Here is a 22,798-nt window from a genome sequence, read left to right on the forward strand (position 1 = left end):
TACAATATCCTAGAGCTGGTGCGTTTTATGGCCCTATATTCCCTACACAACGTATGTGCAAATGCCCCTAAGCCCCCATGTGCCTAGGCCCATCCTCCATATGTATGTGCACACTAGAATCCTTTCATTACATATGGCAAGTGTGGTGCCTTCATATATAGGTAGCCAAGTGTAGTGCTTTTTTAAAGTAGATTATGAGGGATGAGGCCCAAAATGGGATTCAAATTTAAGGCCTATCTCTATGGTATCCTTTTCTCTCCCATCCGAAGGATGGGTTTTGGACTAGTGTTGACAAAATGAGAGCCATTGGGAGATTTGAATCTTACAACCACTTTCTCATACAAAAACTTGGTTATTAACCACATGCAACACACATCAACTCTCAGCATAGAGTGAAATCTTATAGACTCAGAGCAAGAATAGATGTCGGGGTCATCCATCATTTTCCTAATTAACAAAAAACAAATTAGCATTATCTTGATCAAGCCATTCTCTTTCATAAGAATGCACAAGTCTCGTACAAATAACGTGAATTAGGATTTGTATCAATGCGCTAAGTTTTCTATAACGAATATTTGTATACGTTCCAATTTGGTTCTATAGAGTTGAGTTACTTTCCAATTTCTTAAGTGACATGGTGGATTTTCTCTTAGAAGGATTGATGGTAGTAACCACAAGTCTTCTGTGTACTATCCACAAAAAACTAGATAGCATAAACAAGGTCCTATGCATTGTGCACTATGTTTACAAAGACAGTTGAGGCATCAAGCATGAATTGGGAGAATAAGCTCTCATCCACTTTATAAGCTTGCAAAACTGCCTATAAAACCTCAATTGGGACTACATCGTATAACCTAGTCTTTGGACTTTCGGACTTGATGCCGTACTCTCGATTGAATTCATGATCCCAACCTCAAGGAAGGTAACATAGCAAATGGAATGAAAGCATAAGCAAGGCCCTATGTTGAAAGAATAAACAAGGTCCTATGCATTGTCCTTACAAAGAAGCTCCTATGCACTGTGTTTACAAAGACAGTTGAGGCATCAAGGATGAATTGGGAGAATAAGCTCTCATCCACTTTATGGTCTTGCAAAATTGCATATAAAACCTCAATTGGGACTACATCATATAACCTAGTCTTTGGACTTTTGGACTTGATGCCATACTCTCGATTGAATTCATGATCCCAACCTTGAGGAGGGTAGAATAGCAAATGGAATGAGCGGACAGTGAGTTGTCTAAACGACTCATAGAGATCCAGAAACTTAATGAAGCAAGGTTATACTCAGTGTGGTGGGCATGGATGCCGAGAAAAAGAGAAGGAAAAGATGCCAATATCAAAACCAAGAGGTTCAAGGAAGGGGACCTAGTTCTACTTTATAACCTGAACAAAAATAAAAGGAATTTAAAGTTGAGAGGGATGGGTCCTTTCAGAATCTACAAACTCACAACTAGAGGGACATCACATCTAGAAATTCTTGATGGAGTACAAATGGAAGGATTCCTCAATGGGAGCAAACTTAGAAAATACTATGGGCCACTGTCTTATGAATAAATTTAAGCCATTCACAAAGGCTCAAAAAAAAGAGAAAACATGAGACTAAGATGAAGAGACGATCCCAACGGGAAGCTAAAGCTGGGGCAAAAAAAGAAAAGCAAAGGAAAGGTATTATACCTATCCACATGGCTGAAATGCATAACAATCATGAGGAGGAAGAGGTCAAACCCGTGAGGTTGTTTTAGTATTTATGTGAAAAAGGTACACGAAACAATAGTCGTGCATCGTTGAGATCTTCATGATTGATCGCAATTGTCTAGACATTGGGGGGAGGGGGGGCAAGATGAGCCCGGATGGGCGTTGGAGGTGGGGAAACTGCTACACAATCATCTAGAACATATTTATGGGTAGACGGTGGTACCTAAAGGGAAAACTCACTACCTCTCACACTTTGCAGCAAAATGGTGTTGCATAGCACAAGAATTGTGCTAATGTTGAGATGGAAAGGAGTATGCTTAATAACAGGAATCTACTAAAATCCTTTTGGACTAAGGTAGTTAACACAGGTATGTACATTCTTAATAGGAGTGCAACAATACCCCATGCATGCAAGCCTCACAGCTCGATCTTGGATGAAGTTATCGAATGATTTACAATCCATCATGCCACTGTTCGTCCATGATCCCTCGTCCGTCCATGAGTTGTTATCCATCCTCGATCCATCCACAAGTTGTCGTAGATCCTTGATCTATCCAGTTAGAGAGGGGTGTTCTCATAAAGGGGAGGGCCATTGATGCCATCAAAGGAATAATCATCCAGAATAGGATGCTTTCCAATTATTTTAGGGAAAGCCTAGAGAGAGAAAAAGGGATTAGGGTTAGAGAGAGAGAAAATAACTTTAGGTGAAAGAAAATACCCTAGATTAATATAGAAATTATTTAGAAGGATATTTAGAGTTTTTGGAGATAAAGAATGCATTTAGTGATGCCAATTTTCCATGGATTATAGCAGATGTGGCTGATTTTTCTTATTGCAAAAGCCAACCTTATCCATGTCCCTAAGCACTAAGCTCTTCGATGATTTGCTTGGGTTGGTGATCCTTAAATTCATGAGAAAGTCTCTCCTTATATGAGCCTTGCAAAGGAGTAGCACGTTGGCATGTTGGTGAGGTGCTTAGATTTCCTCGTGAACAAAAAAAACATAGCCAAACTTGCTTTGTTGGATATAGGAGCAGGAAAAAACTTAGTTATATGAGACTTGGGTCTCATATGGGAAACCTGCCCTTGATCCGACCAAAGCTTTGGTACAAATAGTCTCAAGTTTTTATAATGAATGTAAAGGGATGTGAAAGATTAAGTTGCACATCAACTTTTATCCCATTGGTGGAAGGTAGTTTTTATGTATAATACTTAAAGAGATCATCCTTGGAAGGGGATGGATTGTTAAACATGACTGCAACATTGATTGGACCATGAGGACAACCACAATCAAGTTAGCACAAAAGAGTTGGGATAGAGATCTCTACTGATATACAAAAGTTACTAACATTACTACAAGTAGGTCCCATTCAGCGGGTAAGCGCAATTATTCATAAACTCAAAGCCTCTAATCAACCCCCATCACATCCTTAAAACCAAAAGTAAAGGAGTTAAAATCCCAACCAAAGGATGAAATCTTCTTTAAAAATCAAGGAGGCACCATAAAAGAAACCAAATGCTAGCAACCAATACGTCCAATCCTGCTACCTCGGTTTCTCAAAAAGTCCCAATGAACCAGGATGAAGCAAATGTGGGTATCGAAGACACCAAGGAAACCTAATTATGAGCCAACCAAATAGCTAAAGCCCAAGAAAAAAAACCCTAAACAGGTGTGGATTCCAAAGCAGAGTATCCCTAAAATGCCGACAAAAATTGATGACAAGCTGATGTGGATCCCTAAGCAGAGAAGAAATAGAAAGCCATATAGTGATCCAACCACACAAGGATGGGTGACCATGTAAATATCACTAATAGCCCAAGGATACTCCTAAGGAAGAAGCCAAATAAGGGTGCCAAAAAGGGCGTTGGGAAGAGCAAACAATATCTTCCTTTATAGCATCTAAATCACTGAAAACATACAGCACGGGACATCTAGCAACCCTACAGTTATCCCTTGAGCCTCTGCTCATTCAGTCAACCGCCTGAACTTTCTCAATCTAAATCAGTTGTCTCACCTAAATGTCCTCCTAGGTCAGATCTAACTCTGAACAAGTCTAATCTTTAACTCCTCAGCTAACTCCTTTGACCTTCTGCTGACCTGAATTGACCCGAACTCTCTCAGTTCAGCTGCTCTACTAACTGTTTTTTGATTGAGCTAACTGTTTGCTGACCTCTATCAAATCCTTGTCCTCTAGAATCACAGACTTTCTTCCAGGACCATCAACTCTCTCAAATCCTTTGGTCCAGAACTCTACTGAATCTGTCACCCCACACCACTTCTAACTATCAGCTGACTCCCACCTGACTCAGAACTCTCCACTCTTGTTTCCTCTAACACTTTTACAAACCCCTAGACACCTAAGAATCAACCATGATCTAGCCTTGCAACTCCTAATCTGACAGCACCTCACTCCCTCTAACTCTGTTAAATACTCTCTAGCATTAAAACTATGTGATTGGCCCTCACAGACCTCTGACTATCAGACCTGACTCAAAATAGCTTCCTCTCAACCCAGAAAGACTAGTTTGACCCTTCAAGTGACTGACCCTGATGTTTAGCTGACCCTACAACCACCTCTGCAGGTTTTCTTCTTCAAACAGAAACCAACAGTTGAGCGAAACCCTGGGTAGCACCAAGTTCTAAGAGAGGTGCAAACATAGATCCCTGGGCTTACCTGTGCAACCTAGCTGTCTTTCTCACTCTTTACAAGGTGGGATTAAAAGATGCAACCCTCCTAGAGCGAGGAAAGAAAAGTTAACAAAATCATCATCACGCTCAAGAATCTTGCATCAACAAATCACACCAAAACAGGTATAAAGCAAGATAAGGGAAAAGCTAAGATAGAGCACACACGGACTAAAGAAGAGCAAGAGCAAGAGCAGCTTCAGAAGCAAATCCAAGAACTACCCTCTTCTTCTCAGCCTTTGCATGATGGAATCCCAACTTCCCTATAATTCGATGAAGTCTCTGATGATGAGCACAGTAGTGTGAAGATTGTCCCAGCACAAGATGGCTTAAAAACCAACAACGTCTCATTCTTAATCTAGGTGGAAGCCAAGCTCATCAAAATGATGCAGAGCCCCTCAACTCGAGTAACAAAATGCATCCATTACGGGCACTTGGTGTGCAGACACTTACCATTGTAGGTAATCCAAAAATCTTTACAAGGTGGGACTCGTGATTTTCCCAAGTTTCCTAACATCTGGAGGCCTTTAGAAACGAGTCCTAATGGGAAGGGAGGGATTGCGATTATTTTGCAAGAAGGCGAATGTGAAAAGCCTCCCAAGGCTTACAAAAACCCTACCACCTATGTGGCCCTAGTGCATCCTTGATTTACCTATGTGGGTGGAGGACGAGAAAGGGTGGTGCATGAGAGGTAAAAGTCACATGATATTGGAGCGTTCTAGTGGACTGCACAAACAATAACTCCCCATATCCCAAAGAGCATAAACCACAGCCCATGTACAAAACGGTGAAGGGCCTCCCACTACGGTCGTGCGCGAACGCTCCATGGATCCATGCTATACCTAGAACGATGATTGTGTAGATGTTGGGAAGCATAAGGCTTTGAAAGGGGTCTAAGGGCTCACATGGAGGCCGTAGAATATTATGGTCGATAGCATGGTACATAGATTATAACACATCGTGATTTGATCTCACCACCACACGCAGTCATCAGTGATAGCAATGTCATGATATGCTCGAGCTCGCCATTAATGTTGCATATGAGAGGAGGAGGAGGAGGAGGTGTGGTGCGCGAGGAAATTGGTTGTATTTGAAGCCCTAGCCTATGACACGCAATTTAATCATCATAAGGTGCGGAGATAGAGGGGTGAAAAACCCACATAGCAAGATTGCCAGCTTAAGCGTTACCTTTATGGGCTCGACGGGGGACTACTCATCTAGCACGACTATACTTGAACAGGATCTGTTCTATAGTTCGTACATCTTGCCTGAGCATTCCTGCGCTGACAAGTCGCACAGCCCGGAAGACGAAAGGAGGCTCAGCCGTCAGAGCGTGAATAACTTGCCAGGGCTGCTGGGTGTCCCCGCCCTCCGCCCTGCGCCTTGATGACCGTCCCGCCGTGCTCATTCCGCCGGTGGTGAAGGCTGCTGAGCGATCTGACGGGTGTTTCCCCCACCCGCCATTTTTGGCATATATATATATATATTTTGCAAAGCCCAACAACAACTGCTTCGCTTCTTCCCCGTCGTGTGTCTGGGCGGCATCCCACCACCGTTTCTCTTTGGCTGCTGGCCAGCCAGCCAGCCTCTCACGCTTACCCGCCGACCTTCATTCGGAATGTGCCCCTTCATGTCATTCCAGTGTGGTTAACCACCACCACTAAGCTCCTTCACTCCTCCCAAACACATTTATAGACACTATTGCACTACATAAATCCCCTTTCTTATACCTCAACCTCCTAAGCTCATTTAGACATGTTGACCAAAGCGGTTCAGACAATTGTATCACACTCATCATTGGCGAGGTGGCCTCCTCAACCCATGGGAGGAGTCCTCCCTATCTCCATGTGTTAAGTACATATATTAGTAAATACAAAATATGCATAACTAATTCCAAGAAAATATTGGTGACCAAGAAATGGACCTAATCCTCAGAGTCTTCGGGTGTGGGAAAGGCTCATAGTTCTGGTTCTCATCTTTACCCTGTTGTTGCAACGTTTAGACATGTTGTATCACGCTCATCATTGCGAGGCGGCCTCAACCCATGGGATAATTCTGCCCTGTCCACACAGGTTATCTTCAAGGGTTGGTTTTCTTTGTGTATATAAATGCGATTGGTCTCCCAATAATGAACCAACCTTGCTTCCCTCATGTAAGGCCTTTTGAGGATCATTGTGTATGACCATCTCCTCTCTAAAAGTCTACACCATAAATGTGTAGTGGAAGCCTAGTCCAAAAGTCTTGATTTTTGCATCTTGCAAGATGCCAATGGAATTGGTCATGTTCCTCAAAAGGAGCTGGCTAAATGCGTAAGGGACATACACTGTTCCTTCCCTAGGAGGTGGTGCCTGTGTGATGGGGATGAGATAAAGTCCTCATTCCACCGATCGCCTCAGAGAAAATGTTGCATTGGCTATGGTGAGCCATGGAAGGCCATTTTTCACCTCCCACTAAGTCCTCCCTCAATGTATCTAGCAATGTGGGGCTTGCTTGGATTGGTTCTAGAGGTAGAGGGCTTCGAAACTTGTTCTATCTATGACCTCTTGAGAATGGTTATGGCTCTGTCTGACACCTTGGGAAATCTCTAAGATCCCTTTACTAGTTCTATGATTGGCTTTGGGATAGGGTCTAGGAAGATATCCTCAAGTGGGATTAGTGCTTTGTATTGAACCACCTGCTCTAGCACTAGCTCTAGTTTAGTGTCACGTACCTTCCTTTTACAAGCTCCTTGGCTTGTTTCATCCTCACTTTCTCCAACAAGGGGTTGGGGTAATCCTTGAGTTCCATTAGAAGGTTTTCATAGTTTATGGGTTTTTTTTCTGCTTGGAAAGAGTGGGTTTCAGGGAGATGACCTCTGAGTTTTCATAGTTTATGGGTTTCTTTTCCGCTTGGGAAGAGTGGCGTTTGAGGGAGGTGACCTCTGAGTTCTCATCCGAATCACTTTTAATCTCTCTCCTCCCATCTCTTTCTCTACCCTCTCTCTCTATCTCTCTCCATCCTCTCTCTCTCTCTCTCTCCCTCTCTCGTCTCATCTTTCTCTCTCCCCTCGGTCACATCATCATCATCTCTCTCTCTCTCTCTCTCTCTCTCTCTCTCTCTCTCTCTCACCTCATCTCCCATCTTGCCTCCCTCCCTCCGTGCTGTTAATATTTTCGGTCATTAGGGGGCATTTGAACATATTTTGGGCCTTTTACTAATGAAAGTAATTAGCAACGGACCAATAGGAATAGAGGATTGTGCACATTTGGTCTCCTTTGAATATAGGGAGGGAGACTAGGCTATAGGGAGGGGGACTAGGCTTTCAATACTAATAATTACACTTGTCCCTTTAAAAAGGTAGGGGGTTTAGGGTAGGTACGGTCCCACCATTTTTCGTGGCTCAAAAAATCCTTCAAATTTTCGAGATCCCCCCAAAACTCACATTTCCTCCCAAAAACCCATCTCAAAGTTCATTGTAATCAAAAATTTCATTTTCAAGTCCGCTTTCCCTCTTGAACGTCCAAATTAAACTCTTCCTCTCTTTCTCTTCCATCTCTATCTCATTTGCCCAACCCTAATGAAACCATCAAAGCCCGAAACCCTAATCTTTCTCCTCCATCTTAATCTCCCTCCCTTCTCGGAGCTCCATCTCTTTCATCTTCAAGGCTCCCGTAAAACCCTAGTCTGCACATCTCTTTCCTTTTTACTCTAAACATAACCTTTCTACTCCACCTTCCAAGAAGATATGGCCGCACCAAGAAGACCAAAAAACGAGATTGAGGAGATATCCTTGCACAACAAGAAGGACGATGATGGTGCTTTGGTGGGAGAGGCATTTCGTAAGAGCGCTTGGGTTTATCTACAGCCTGTTGTGCTGCAATCGGGCCTCACCGAGTTCGACGGCGAAAATGTACTAGAGCACCATTGGAAAGGTTGTTTACAAGGCTTCAATAAGGCAAGCAATGGAAAACTAGTGGCCACGGTACAACATGTTTACACAGCACGAGATATCCATCTTCACCAACAAACTTGATTTCCAGACAATTGTAAGTATCGTAGTAGGTAGAAAGGGGCATGTGAGATTTTTTGACAGAGATGTTTCAATCTAAGTCAACTTATTTCTTGTTTGCAGATATTTTTCCTTCAAACATGGTAGAGGAGCAGCCATTGGAAAGCCTTACACCGGAACATTTCAAGCATTGCATGCAGACATTGGTCAGGCAATGCTTTCTTGTGTAAAACAAGTGCAGAACTTCTTAAGGAAAAGGTTTTCTTTTATCGACACTCCTATTTGGTGCCAAAGCAGGACGGTGCTTATTAGCTTACAACCTCTCACTCCATACTTTGCCAGCATGTTCATTGCATATTGTCTTCGAACTAACCAAATGCCTTTTTTTTAACCACTTCAATGCCAAGAAAGTATCTCAATTCTCCCAAGTATCTCATATCAAATTCACCACATAATGAAGCTTTCACATCAGCAATATCCTTTCTTGAATCACCTACACGATCAAGTCATCTATATAGATGACAATCACCACAATACCTTGTGTTGTCTTCTTTGCATATAGTGATGAATCTAAAGTTCCCACATGAACACCAATGCTAATGAGATACCTGCTTATCTTGTCTATCCAAGCACGTGGTGCTTGCTTCAATCCGTACAAGACCTTCTTCAACTTACATACATGTGTAGGGTATTTGGGATGCACATAGCCTTCTGGCTGCTTCATGAACACTTATTCTTGCAATTCACCATTTAGAAATGCATTCTTTACATCCATTTAACACATTTTCCAACCATTTGACACAACCAATGCAATCACAGATTTCATTGTTCCCATCTTAGCCACACGGTATCATAATCCAAGCCATGTGTCTATGCATATCCCTTTGTGTGACCAGCCTTGCTTTATGCCTTTCTATTAATCCATTTGCCTTACATCTCACTTTATACACCCTTTTGCAACTAATGACATTATTTCCACTTGGTAATGCAATCGAGTCCCATGTATCATTGTATACTAAGGTATCCATTTCTTTGTCCATTGCTTTTTCCCATACATGCTTTCCAATAGATTCTCCAAAACATGATGGTTCCACATGCTTTATCATTGATGTCATGTATGCATAATGCATTGCATACCCATTATATGTCAATCTCTCCACTAGATACCTAATCGTTTGTGATCTTCTCAAAACCTGTAGATCACTTTGTACACCCTGTTTGTACACCCTGTGCTCTTGCATGTGGAGGAACATATATCTCTTACCTTACACCCTGTGCTCTTGCATGTGGAGATTTGAATCTTACAACCACTTTCTCATACAAAAACTTGGTTATTAACCACATGCAACACACATCAACTCTCAGCATAGAGTGAAATCTTATAGACTCAGAGCAAGAATAGATGTCGGGGTCATCCATCATTTTCCTAATTAACAAAAAACAAATTAGCATTATCTTGATCAAGCCATTTTCATTCATAAGAATGCATAAGTCTCGTACAAATCACGTGAATTAGAATTTGTATCAATGCGCTAAGTTTTCTATAACGAATATTTGTATACGTTCCAATTTGGTTCTACAGAGTTGAGTTACTTTCCAATTTCTTAAGTGACATGGTGGATTTTCTCTTAGAAGGATTGATGTGTAATAAAGTAGGAACTTTATTCAATAGGGTTAATAATGGGACAAGTCCATGTATAAAATAGGGGACTTGGACCATGGTTGTAACTTTTGATGATCATTTTTAGAAATGGAAACTTATGTTTCTTGGAGCTCATGGCTTCTCTCTTGGCTTGTGGAAGGCTATTTCCATTCTCTTGGTGAGAGACTAAACACACTTAGGCATCATGTTTACATGGTGATTACTCATATTTTTCATGCATTACATCCTTTCATTCCAATTGGTATCAGAGCTCTTGATTTTGATCATGGGCATGCATGGGTTGTTGGGAAAATTTGCTTGAAAATTTGAGTTTCTTTTAATTTTTTTTTCTCATTTTCTTGTAATCCTTGAGTGATTCTTGACAAATCTTCTCTAATCTTGCTTAATCTCATGGAGATGGTGAGCATTTCATGGAAATTGCTTGAATTTTGAGTGATTTTGGCCAATTTTGCCAATTTTGGACCAAATTTTGGGCCTCTGGACCAAAAATTTGGGACAGTCGGGCCAAAACTTAGGGCAAGTGACTAATTGCAATTAACTTTTCTGTTAATCACGTTTAGTAATCATCTTCTTCTTCCTCAAGCTTTCCATAGCCATGGGATGCTCTTCCTTTACCCGTTTTGATGCCAAACCTTAGGGTTTTTGTAGAGCTCACTGAGATCTTTCATTTGAGCCTCTTCTTGCAAATTTTTTTCTCAAGATTGGAGAGCTTTTGTTCATTCTTCCATGGTTGTGAGAAACCCTAGTATACCTTGCCACATTGAACCATATCTTTCATTGCTAAGCTTGTACACACTTCATAGGCATCATTGGTAGTCTAGTCATCTCATGAAGGAGGCAAAGAAGCGAAAAACGGCGGGCTGTAGCATGCTCACGCCTGAAATTTGCGCTGAAATGTGGGGAGGGAGAGCTAGGTGAAGCCTAGCTCTACTACCTCATGAGATGGAAGCCATTCAAGAGGGTTCTTAGCCATTGTTTGGAGCACATTTTCAAGCTATGTTCAAGCACATGGGAGGTGTTCTTTGGCTGCAAATTTCAGAGCAAAGAGAGGCTACGTTTTTCTTCAACAAGAGGCTTCTTCAACATTTTCTACCATTGAAGCTTTCCGGATGACATTGGTGAGTGGTTTGATCAATTTCTTGCAAGTTTGAAGCATTTGGTGGAGCTTGGGAATGGATTAGGGTTGGACACATTCAAACTCCCCTAATTTTCAGAAATTAACCATTAAAGCTTGACCATTCACATGCCAATATTGCTTCTCCATGCATTATTGATGGCAATGGTGAAAGGAATTGATTCCACATGAGCTTGGCCAATTCATAGATCACATTTTGGGGGATTTTCTTCATTATGTCTCAATTGGCATGCCATTGATGGAATAGCAAGCTTATGCAATTGTTTTGGAGTCCCTCATGCTCATCTTGATGCCATATGGACACTATGGATGCTATACATAGCCATGCCAATGCTATGTTTTACACATGGGCATAAGAGAGCATTTGGAAGCATGCATTTGTCAATATGATGTGAAAGGGATTGTTGGAATGCAATTGCAAATGCCTTGATTGTGGTTAACAAATGCTTATGCAAATGCCATGGTGAGGGCATTGTGAATTGTTGGTTTGTGTTGGAACTTTTGGATGATGGATTGAGGCATGAGTCCATGCTTTATTGATGAGTTCTAAATTGTAAAAGGGCATGAGTCATGCTCAATACTTGTAAGCCAACAAACTTGTTCTATCATTTGATATTATCCACATCATTTTGTACCTACACTCACCATTGCTACCACTTCAAGTTTCTATAGAATCTAGCAATGTGTGAGGGTACCTTGGCATTGGTTGGAGAGGCCAAGGGGAGAATGGCTTGAACTCTTTGTGCCGTGATTGCCTTGGAAAAGCGGTACAAAGGGGGATTAGGTACACCGGTGTGAAGAAATGGCCTCAACCTTCACCTTGGAGGAAAACTCGGTGAAGGGGTGAGAAGAGCTTGGCCGGGAGATCGGCAAGCTTCAACACGCGTCCTCAACAATCCTCACCATCGACTTTGTGGATGCATTTGGGCAATGGGGCCCCTTTTTCCGTCATATTGTGTGGATATTGCAAATGCTTTGATGGACAAAGAGTGCATATGATCTTTCATGACATTGTGGGATACAAAGAGTATTGCATTGTGATTTGAGAAGTTGCATTTTCATTTGAGATTTGGTTCCAATTACAAAGGAGACTCTGGCGGAATTTTTCCAACAAGGGAGCCAAACAAGCTTATTGATTGGAGATTTACCCCATGGATACACTTGAAGAGTTATTCACAACTACCAAGGGGAGAAACACCAATCATTTGTAGCCGGATTGAGCTTTGGGACCGAATTTTGAAAATTTCTGGGATTTTACAAAACCCTAATTCAGTCCTAGGGTTTTTGGGATTAGGTCCGAGTGATTACACGACTCTATTCTACTCCTTGAGAGTTTTCAAATGAGCCATAGAACCCCTTAATCGGATATCACAATCTCGGTCAAAGTAGTCATATTGACTTTCTGGTCAAAGTCAAACAGAATATACTTCCACTTTGACTGAATCAAAATGCTTTTAGGGGTAGGTTCTATCTTCCGTTAGCTTTCTATAGAGCCGTCAAAATCCTAATTCCGACATATATTTTACATTTTAGAGCCAAATTACTACTTTCAGCTGTCCCGCACAAACCCTAAAACAGAGAGTACTTGCCCACACCTAATTCTTACTGTGTTCATTTGGGAGGATAGTAGACACCATTACCTACCCATAGAACCTTCTTTTGTCCAATTCCAACATCATTTGGGCATTCTACCAACATCTTGCATTTCTTCACTATGCCGAAGGGAAGACCTCGCAAGGGTGGGGATGTTGTGCAAGAAATGATCATTGGTGATGAGGACATGGAAGGTAATATGGATGCAAGGGATGCATTCATCAATGAAGACAATGGGGGCAATGTACATAATCAAATTTCTCAAGGGACACAAGCGGCAGTTAACCATGACACCCTCATGCAAATGCTTGTACAATGGTTGGAGACCTTAGACTCCAAGCTTGATTCTCATTTTGAAACCTTATCCTCACGGATTGGTGTGATGGAGGACAAGTTTGGGAAGTCTCAAGCACAAGAAAAGCATGGGAATTATGGTGACTATGAGCAAAGAAAAGGCAAGGGCATTTTGAATGAGAATTCCATGAAGGCCGTACAAGAGGATCCATTGGGAGCATCCACTCGGGGATTCATGGCGGATGCACGGAGACCTCTTGTCAAGGACATGTTTCCTCCTTCTTTTCATTCGGGTTTGTCTCACCTCAATGTATCAAAGGGTCCTACCTCTTCTAGGGCAATGCATTCAAGGGAAGAGGATGAGGTGTTTGTGAATGATGAGGAGATTGCACTCGATTGGAATCAAATGTCCTTTGCCCAAAGACAAAGGGATGCTCACGAGAAGTGGATGGAATTGTCGAATATCATCAAGAGGGATTACAGACTTTGCACAATTTATGGAGTCATACTCGAAGATGCAAAGATTCAAGCCCTCTACCCAACATGATAACCCATCCCACATATCTTCCAAGGATGTCAAAGACAAAATCTCACTATCAAAGTTCAAAGGTGACGGGTCATCTCCGCAAGAGTTGGAGGAGTGGGCTACCAAGCTTGACACCTATTTCCAACTTTACCCAAAAAGTGAGCGTGATATGGTACAATTTTCCTCCTTACATCTTGAAGATTATGCTCATCAATGGTGGAGGCACTTGGTCAAACAAGGGAACACGCCATCAACTTGGGAAGGATTGAAGCGGGAGATGAACTTGGCCTTCATTTCACCTTAGTGCTCGACCGATACCATGAAGAATGGTATGAGCTTTCTCAAAAGGGGATGATGGTGAGAGGTTACATCAAGAGATTTTTGAAGCTTTCAATGTACGTGGAAGACTTGAGTGAAGACATGAAGATGAAAAAGTTTGTGCATGGGCTTGAACACTTCATCAAGGCGGATGTGTCGGCTCAAAGGCCTAGCTCTCTCAAAGAAGCTATGAGGTTAGCCGAACTCTATGAGCCAAAGTACAAGAGGTCTCAGCCCATGACCTTCAACAAAGACACACTCAAACCAACCACTACTTCTTACAATTTTGGGAAAGGTCCTACCTCTACATTACCATCCTCTAATCCAAGAACTCTTACATCATTTGGGGGTGGACAGCCAAAGAATGGGATACATCAATTTGATGCCAAAAAGAGTAGTGACTTCATGAAGAAGAAGCCCTTTCAACCCTTCAAGAAGACTCAAAGAATGGATGATCCAAAGATTGAGGAGTTGAGAAGCAAAGGGCTATGTTTCAAGTGCAAAGAGAGGTGGTCACCCGGGCATGTGTGCAAATCAAAGAAGATTGTGGCCACTATGATCCTCATGGATGAGGAAGAGAACAAGGATGACTCTCATGACATTGAGGAATGGGAGGATTGCAATGAAGAAGCACATGAGGAGTCACTTGAAGACCATTCTTTCATCACGGAGGATGGTGAGTTTCCGTTTGATCCGGGAGGTGGAGTTAAGGAAAGCCTTGTGGACGGAGACATGCCTACCAATGCAGAAATTTCAGCTTGCATATGCTCTATCTCACAAGAGTTGTTGGCGGGTTGCAAGAACCCAAGCACACTAAGGTTGGTGGGGACCATCAATGGGAGGGTTGCACATATTCTTGTGGATTCCGGGAGCACTCATAGCTTCATCAACTCTAAATCCATCAACTCTCTCAAACTCAACACAAAGAAGACACCTACAACGTTCCAAGTGCAAGTGGCAAATGGGGAAAGTGAGAAGACTAGCTTGGTTCGCCCTTCTACAAAAGTGGTTTTATCCTCTTCATACACTTGGGAAGGTGATTTGGTGGTTTTGGATATGGGTCCCATCGACATTATCATGGGGTGTGATTGGTTGGCTTCACTTGGTGACATTCACATGAACCTTCAACAAGGTTTCATGAGCTTTCTACATCATGGGCAACAAGTGGTACTTGCTGCAAATGCACCTAAGAAGCTCTCTTTGATCACTCCAAGGCGACTCAAGAAAGAGATTAAGGCTTTTGGCACTATCTATGTGTTACATGTTACCCAAGAGGGGATGGAAGGCAGTGGACAGCACATAGATGAGGAAATGGCAACTCTTCTTAAGAAGTATACATGCTGTAATTTCTGGACAGCTTTGGGAAGGTCTACTATTGGGCCTATTTTTCTACTCCAACAAGCTTCATGGCGTATCCTAATGAAAGATTATGATGTGGGCTACATATGGCTGAGTGTACATATCATTTTCAGCCCAATATATGGAGTCTAAATGAAGGATTTTCAAGGGTCTTCATTGACTAGAAGGGCTGTCATAACAGTCCCACTCATACACTTTGGGCTTGAAGCTTTATGGACTTGTATACATCCGGATTTTCATTGTATATGTGCTTTGGATGTACTTGAGAACTCTTAACCACTTCCCATTGATTACATTAGAGTCTCATACTTTGAGATTGTACATGTTATTGATTTTGAGGACAAAATCTTTGGGAAGAGATGGTTTGTAATAAAGTAGGAACTTTATTCAATAGGGTTAATAATGGGACAAGTCCATGTATAAAAGAGGGGACTTGGACCATGGTTGTAACTTTTGATGATCATTTTTAGAAATGGAAACTTATGTTTCTTGGAGCTCATGGCTTCTCTCTTGGCTTGTGGAAGGCTATTTCCATTCTCTTGGTGACAGACCAAACACACTTAGGCATCATGTTTACATGGTGATTACTCATATTTTTCATGCATTACATCCCTTCATTCCATGATGGTAGTAACCACAAGTCTTCTGTGTACTATCCACAAAAAACTAGATAGCATAAACAAGGTCCTATGCATTGTGCACTATGTTTACAAAGACAGTTGAGGCATCAAGGATGAATTGTGAGAATAAGCTCTCATCCACTTTATAAGCTTGCAAAACTGCCTATAAAACCTCAATTGGGACTACATCGTATAACCTAGTCTTTGGACTTTCGGACTTGATGCCGTACTCTCGATTGAATGCATGATCCCAACCTCAAGGAAGGTAACATAGCAAATGGAATGAAAGCATAAGCAAGGCCCTATGTTGAAAGAATAAACAAGGTCCTATGCATTGTCCTTACAAAGAAGCTCCTATGCACTGTGTTTACAAAGACAGTTGAGGCATCAAGGATGAATTGGGAGAATAAGCTCTCATCCACTTTATGGTCTTGCAAAATTGCCTATAAAACCTCAATTGGGACTACATCATATAACCTAGTCTTTGGACTTTTGGACTTGATGCCATACTCTCGATTGAATTCATGATCCCAACCTTGAGGAGGGTAGAATAGCAAATGGAATGAGCGGACAGTGAGTTGTCTAAACGACTCATAGAGATCCAGAAACTTAATGAAGCAAGGTTATACTCAGTGTGGTGGGCATGGATGCCGAGAAAAAGAGAAGGAAAAGATGCCAATATCAAAACCAAGAGGTTCAAGGAAGGGGACCTAGTTCTACTTTATAACCTGAACAAAAATAAAAGGAATTTAAAGTTGAGAGGGATGGGTCCTTTCAGAATCTACAAACTCACAACTAGAGGGACATCACATCTAGAAATTCTTGATGGAGTACAAATGGAAGGATTCCTCAATGGGAGCAAACTTAGAAAATACTATGGGCCACTGTCTTATGAATAAATTTAAGCCATTCACAAAGGCTCAAAAAAAAGAGAAAACATGAGACTAAGATGAAGAGACGATCCCAATGGGAAGCTAAAGCTGGGGCAAAAAAAGAAAAGCAAAGGAAAGGTATTATACCTATCCACATGGCTGAAATGCATAACAATCATGAGGAGGAAGAGGTCAAACCCGTGAGGTTGTTTTAGTATTTATGTGAAAAAGGTACACGAAACAATAGTCGTGCATCGTTGAGATCTTCATGATTGATCGCAATTGTCTAGACATTGGGTGGGGGGGGGGGGCAAGATGAGCCCGGATGGGCGTTGGAGGTGGGGAAACTGCTACACAATCATCTAGAACATCTTTATGGGTAGACGGTGATACCTAAAGGGAAAACTCACTACCTCTCACACTTTGCAGCAAAATGGTGTTGCATAGCACAAGAATTGTGCTAATGTTGAGATGGAAAGGAGTATGCTTAATAATAGGAATCTACTTAAATCCTTTTGGACTAAGGCAGTTAACACAGGTATGTACATTCTTAACAGGAGTGCAACAATACCCCATGCATGCAAGCCTCACAGCTCGATCTTGGATGAAGTTATCGAATGGTTTACAATCCATCATGCCACTGTTCGTCCATGATCCCTCGTCCGTCCATGAGTTGTTATCCATCCTCGATCCATCCACAAGTTGTCGTAGATCCTTGATCTATCCAGTTAGAGAGGGGTGTTCTCATAAAGGGGAGGGCCATTGATGCCATCAAAGGAATAATCATCCAGAATAGGATGCTTTCCAATTATTTTAGGGAAAGCCTAGAGAGAGAAAAAGGGATTAGGGTTAGAGAGAGAGAAAAAAACTTTAGGTGAAAGAAAATACCCTAGATTAATTTAGAAATTATTTAGAAGGATATTTAGAGTTTTTGGAGATAAAGAATGCATTTAGTGATGCCAATTTTCCATGGATTATAGCAGATGTGGCTGATTTTTCTTATTGCAAAAGCCAACCTTATCCATGTCCCTAAACACTAAGCTCTTCGATGATTTGCTTGGGTTGGTGATCCTTAAATTCATGAGAAAGTCTCTCCTTATATGAGCCTTGCAAAGGAGTAGCACGTTGGCATGTTGGTGAGGTGCTTAGATTTCCTCGTGAACAAAAAAAACATAGCCAAACTTGCTTTGTTGGATATAGGAGCAGGAAAAAACTTAGTTATATGAGACTTGGGTCTCATATGGGAAACCTGCCCTTGATCCGACCAAAGCTTTGGTACAAATAGTCTCAAGTTTTTATAATGAATGTAAAGGGATGTGAAAGATTAAGTTGCACATCAACTTTTATCCCATTGGTGGAAGGTAGTTTTTATGTATAATACTTAAAGAGATCATCCTTGGAAGGGGATGGATTGTTAAACATGACTGCAACATTGATTGGACCATGAGGACAACCACAATCAAGTTAGCACAAAAGAGTTGGGATAGAGATCTCTACTGATATACAAAAGTTACTAACATTACTACAAGTAGGTCCCATTCAGCGGGTAAGCGCAATTATTCATAAACTCAAAGCCTCTAATCAACCCCCATCACATCCTTAAAACCAAAAGTAAAGGAGTTAAAATCCCAACCAAAGGATGAAATCTTCTTTAAAAATCAAGGAGGCACCATAAAAGAAACCAAATGCTAGCAACCAATACGTCCAATCCTGCTACCTCGGTTTCTCAAAAAGTCCCAATGAACCAGGATGAAGCAAATGTGGGTATCGAAGACACCAAGGAAACCTAATTATGAGCCAACCAAATAGCTAAAGCCCAAGAAAAAAAACCCTAAACAGGTGTGGATTCCAAAGCAGAGTATCCCTAAAATGCCGACAAAAATTGATGACAAGCTGATGTGGATCCCTAAGCAGAGAAGAAATAGAAAGCCATATAGTGATCCAACCACACAAGGATGGGTGACCATGTAAATATCACTAATAGCCCAAGGATACTCCTAAGGAAGAAGCCAAATAAGGGTGCCAAAAAGGGCGTTGGGAAGAGCAAACAATATCTTCCTTTATAGCATCTAAATCACTGAAAACATACAGCACGGGACATCTAGCAACCCTACAGTTATCCCTTGAGCCTCTGCTCATTCAGTCAACCGCCTGAACTTTCTCAATCTAAATCAGTTGTCTCACCTAAATGTCCTCCTAGGTCAGATCTAACTCTGAACAAGTCTGATCTTTAACTCCTCAGCTAACTCCTTTGACCTTCTGCTGACCTGAATTGACCCGAACTCTCTCAGTTCAGCTGCTCTACTAACTGTTTTTTGATTGAGCTAACTGTTTGCTGACCTCTATCAAATCCTTGTCCTCTAGAATCACAGACTTTCTTCCAGGACCATCAACTCTCTCAAATCCTTTGGTCCAGAACTCTACTGAATCTGTCACCCCACACCACTTCTAACTATCAGCTGACTCCCACCTGACTCAGAACTCTCCACTCTTGTTTCCTCTAACACTTTTACAAACCCCTAGACACCTAAGAATCAACCATGATCTAGCCTTGCAACTCCTAATCTGACAGCACCTCACTCCCTCTAACTCTGTTAAATACTCTCTAGCATTAAAACTATGTGATTGGCCCTCACAGACCTCTGACTATCAGACCTGACTCAAAATAGCTTCCTCTCAACCCAGAAAGACTAGTTTGACCCTTCAAGTGACTGACCCTGATGTTTAGCTGACCCTACAACCACCTCTGCAGGTTTTCTTCTTCAAACAGAAACCAACAGTTGAGCGAAACCCTGGGTAGCACCAAGTTCTAAGAGAGGTGCAAACATAGATCCCTGGGCTTACCTGTGCAACCTAGCTGTCTTTCTCACTCTTTACAAGGTGGGATTAAAAGATGCAACCCTCCTAGAGCGAGGAAAGAAAAGTTAACAAAATCATCATCACGCTCAAGAATCTTGCATCAACAAATCACACCAAAACAGGTATGGGTGCCCAAAAAGCAAGATAAGGGAAAAGCTAAGATAGAGCACACACGGACTAAAGAAGAGCAAGAGCAAGAGCAGCTTCAGAAGCAAATCCAAGAACTACCCTCTTCTTCTCAGCCTTTGCATGATGGAATCCCAACTTCCCTATAATTCGATGAAGTCTCTGATGATGAGCACAGTAGTGTGAAGATTGTCCCAGCACAAGATGGCTTAAAAACCAACAACGTCTCATTCTTAATCTAGGTGGAAGCCAAGCTCATCAAAATGATGCAGAGCCCCTCAACTCGAGTAACAAAATGCATCCATTACGGGCACTTGGTGTGCAGACACTTACCATTGTAGGTAATCCAAAAATCTTTACAAGGTGGGACTCGTGATTTTCCCAAGTTTCCTAACATCTGGAGGCCTTTAGAAACGAGTCCTAATGGGAAGGGAGGGATTGCGATTATTTTGCAAGAAGGCGAATGTGAAAAGCCTCCCAAGGCTTACAAAAACCCTACCACCTATGTGGCCCTAGTGCATCCTTGATTTACCTATGTGGGTGGAGGACGAGAAAGGGTGGTGCATGAGAGGTAAAAGTCACATGATATTGGAGCGTTCTAGTGGACTGCACAAACAATAACTCCCCATATCCCAAAGAGCATAAACCACAGCCCATGTACAAAACGGTGAAGGGCCTCCCACTACGGTCGTGCGCGAACGCTCCATGGATCCATGCTATACCTAGAACGATGATTGTGTAGATGTTGGGAAGCATAAGGCTTTGAAAGGGGTCTAAGGGCTCACATGGAGGCCGTAGAATATTATGGTCGATAGCATGGTACATAGATTATAACACATCGTGATTTGATCTCACCACCACACGCAGTCATCAGTGATAGCAATGTCATGATATGCTCGAGCTCGCCATTAATGTTGCATATGAGAGGAGGAGGAGGAGGTGTGGTGCGCGAGGAAATTGGTTGTATTTGAAGCCCTAGCCTATGACACGCAATTTAATCATCATAAGGTGCGTGTTGGCTATATATAGAATGTCTCTATATATATAGAATGGTATCAGAGCTTGTCGAGCTTACCGTTATTCTAATCCGATTCTACTTCATGAAACTAAGTGCTCCTTTCAAGGAAGATATTCGCTTCTCAAAGTTTATCACATCAAGTATCATCATTATTCTTCTCAGATTTTACGTCATCAAGCTAAGTGCTACTTTCCCATATGCTTTAAGCTGTGTTTTGTTTTCTAAACCAGAGAGTGTTGCTTGATTGAAAGTTTCACTCGAGGAGATTTTAGATTTTGTTTTATAAAATTAGAAAAGCGAGGTGGTTTGATCAGGTAGTAGCCTTAATACAATCGATTTCACAATATGCAAGTAAAAAGCGCAATAGTTGGTTGCTTTGAAGGAGGACACCATAATCTAAAAGCTTTGCTCTATTATATGGCGCAGATGAGAGAGATTTTGGTTATGAATAAAAGCTATAGAGAGTGCCTCTGGTTTCAATCGTTTCAGAGTCGGCTATAGAGGATATTAGTAGTAGATTCTGCTTTCATAGGCGCACACTTTCCAGGGCACACACAGAAGCTCGTGCTTTCATGGGTGTGGTTTTTCTACATGTAATTCTGGTCTCTGTAGCGTACTTTTAGCAGCCTATTTTGTCGGCCTAAAGTTGCTTTGCCAGCCAAAAATAGCACGCTATATATAGGCGCATAAGAAGGCCTGCTATTTTTGCTATTCCATCATAGTAATTGAACGCTGATGCAATTACCATGGCCTGCTATTGGTACACTATATATAATATTGATTTGCTATATTTTTGCTATGGTGCAAGCTAATTGTGCGAGCCCAACTTCTCACCTATATGGCTATTTTCAATCAGGAGCATGCAGGCAGTTTCATCAGAAATTGACGGGCTGGTTCTTGGCGTGTGTCAGTGTTTTCTTGTTCATGGCATAAATGCTTTTTCAATACTAAGTGTGCATGGCAGTGGCTATTTTAATCAGCTGTAACGGGTGGTTGCAAAATTAAAGTAGAAAACAACCCTATTTTGGTACTGTGGCCCATGGAAATCGACTAGCTTTATTTTGAAATATATATATAGGTTCTATTATACACTAAGAGCTCTGTGCCTGTGTGTATCTATTGTTTAAGGCTTCTTTTGATTAAGGCTACCACTTTTAATTTGCTATCTATTGTTTAAGCAACTACTTAAATCCACTTTGATTTTGAGCAAGGTCGAAGCCGGATTTAGATTTAAATCCACTTTCATTTTGAGCTTGATGAGATACATATTTGTTAGAGTTGTTTGTCCATGATAATCAACATATTTGATTCTTACTTTCATGATGTAAGTTACTAAGTAGAAGAAGATCTTTCGTATCTTATGCAACTCACATTGATCATGACTTATGCCATGGTCTGGTATAACTCTTATGCTACCATGATGTACTTCTACAATAATCTTGATCTTTTTGATTGCTTCATGAGCTAATATGTTGTGATCTTGTTTTAGTGCTAGCTACAGGAATCACATGATTAAGCTTGGACGTTCATAATGTATTTATTGACAATCCAAGGTATTATCACATGATGGTAATTATGTCTTTCTTTTCGATCGACTGATGTTATGTATATGGATTTTGTTCATCCTGCCATGATTTTATTTTGTGATGCTCATTATGATGATTTCTTTATATTCGTTGATGACGTTTCCATGGACTTTATCCATGATGTCATGGTTTTGGCTTGCTATCCTTTTGGTATACGTCTGCTTGATATTACTTACATATCTGATGTTGGATCTTACTTTTTGAATGGTTACTCCTTCTCTAAATATCAATTCGTAGCCCTGTGCGTGTGAGCAAAAATCCCGCATACCAAACCAAAGGTGTGCATTAGTTTGTTTGAAATAGGTTGGTTCTAATTTGTGCCCATGAAATGCTTGTGGTAAATTCAATGATCCTGACTTTAGAATCGTTACAGTTACTTGCTCATGGTCATCTCGGTGATGATCTGATAGTTTTAACTCATGATTTAGGAATCGTTATAGTTACTTGCTCGTGGTCATC

At 41.4% G+C, this 22,798-nt stretch overlaps 1 non-coding gene across 1 annotated transcript; it reads left to right on the forward strand.

The window, feature by feature from the left end:
• The first annotated feature begins 5,604 nt into the window (after window positions 1–5,604).
• LOC147612526 (small nucleolar RNA U3) lies at window positions 5,605–5,829 on the forward strand. The gene has a single exon (XR_015263580.1). It is a non-coding gene; the product is annotated as a small nucleolar RNA U3 (small nucleolar RNA).
• The last annotated feature ends 16,969 nt before the right edge of the window (window positions 5,830–22,798 follow it).

Source organism: Cibotium barometz, chromosome 45 (assembly GCF_041138505.1).
Source record: "Cibotium barometz isolate CiBa-2024 chromosome 45, ASM4113850v1, whole genome shotgun sequence".
NCBI classification, from domain to species: Eukaryota; Viridiplantae; Streptophyta; class Polypodiopsida; order Cyatheales; family Cibotiaceae; genus Cibotium; species Cibotium barometz.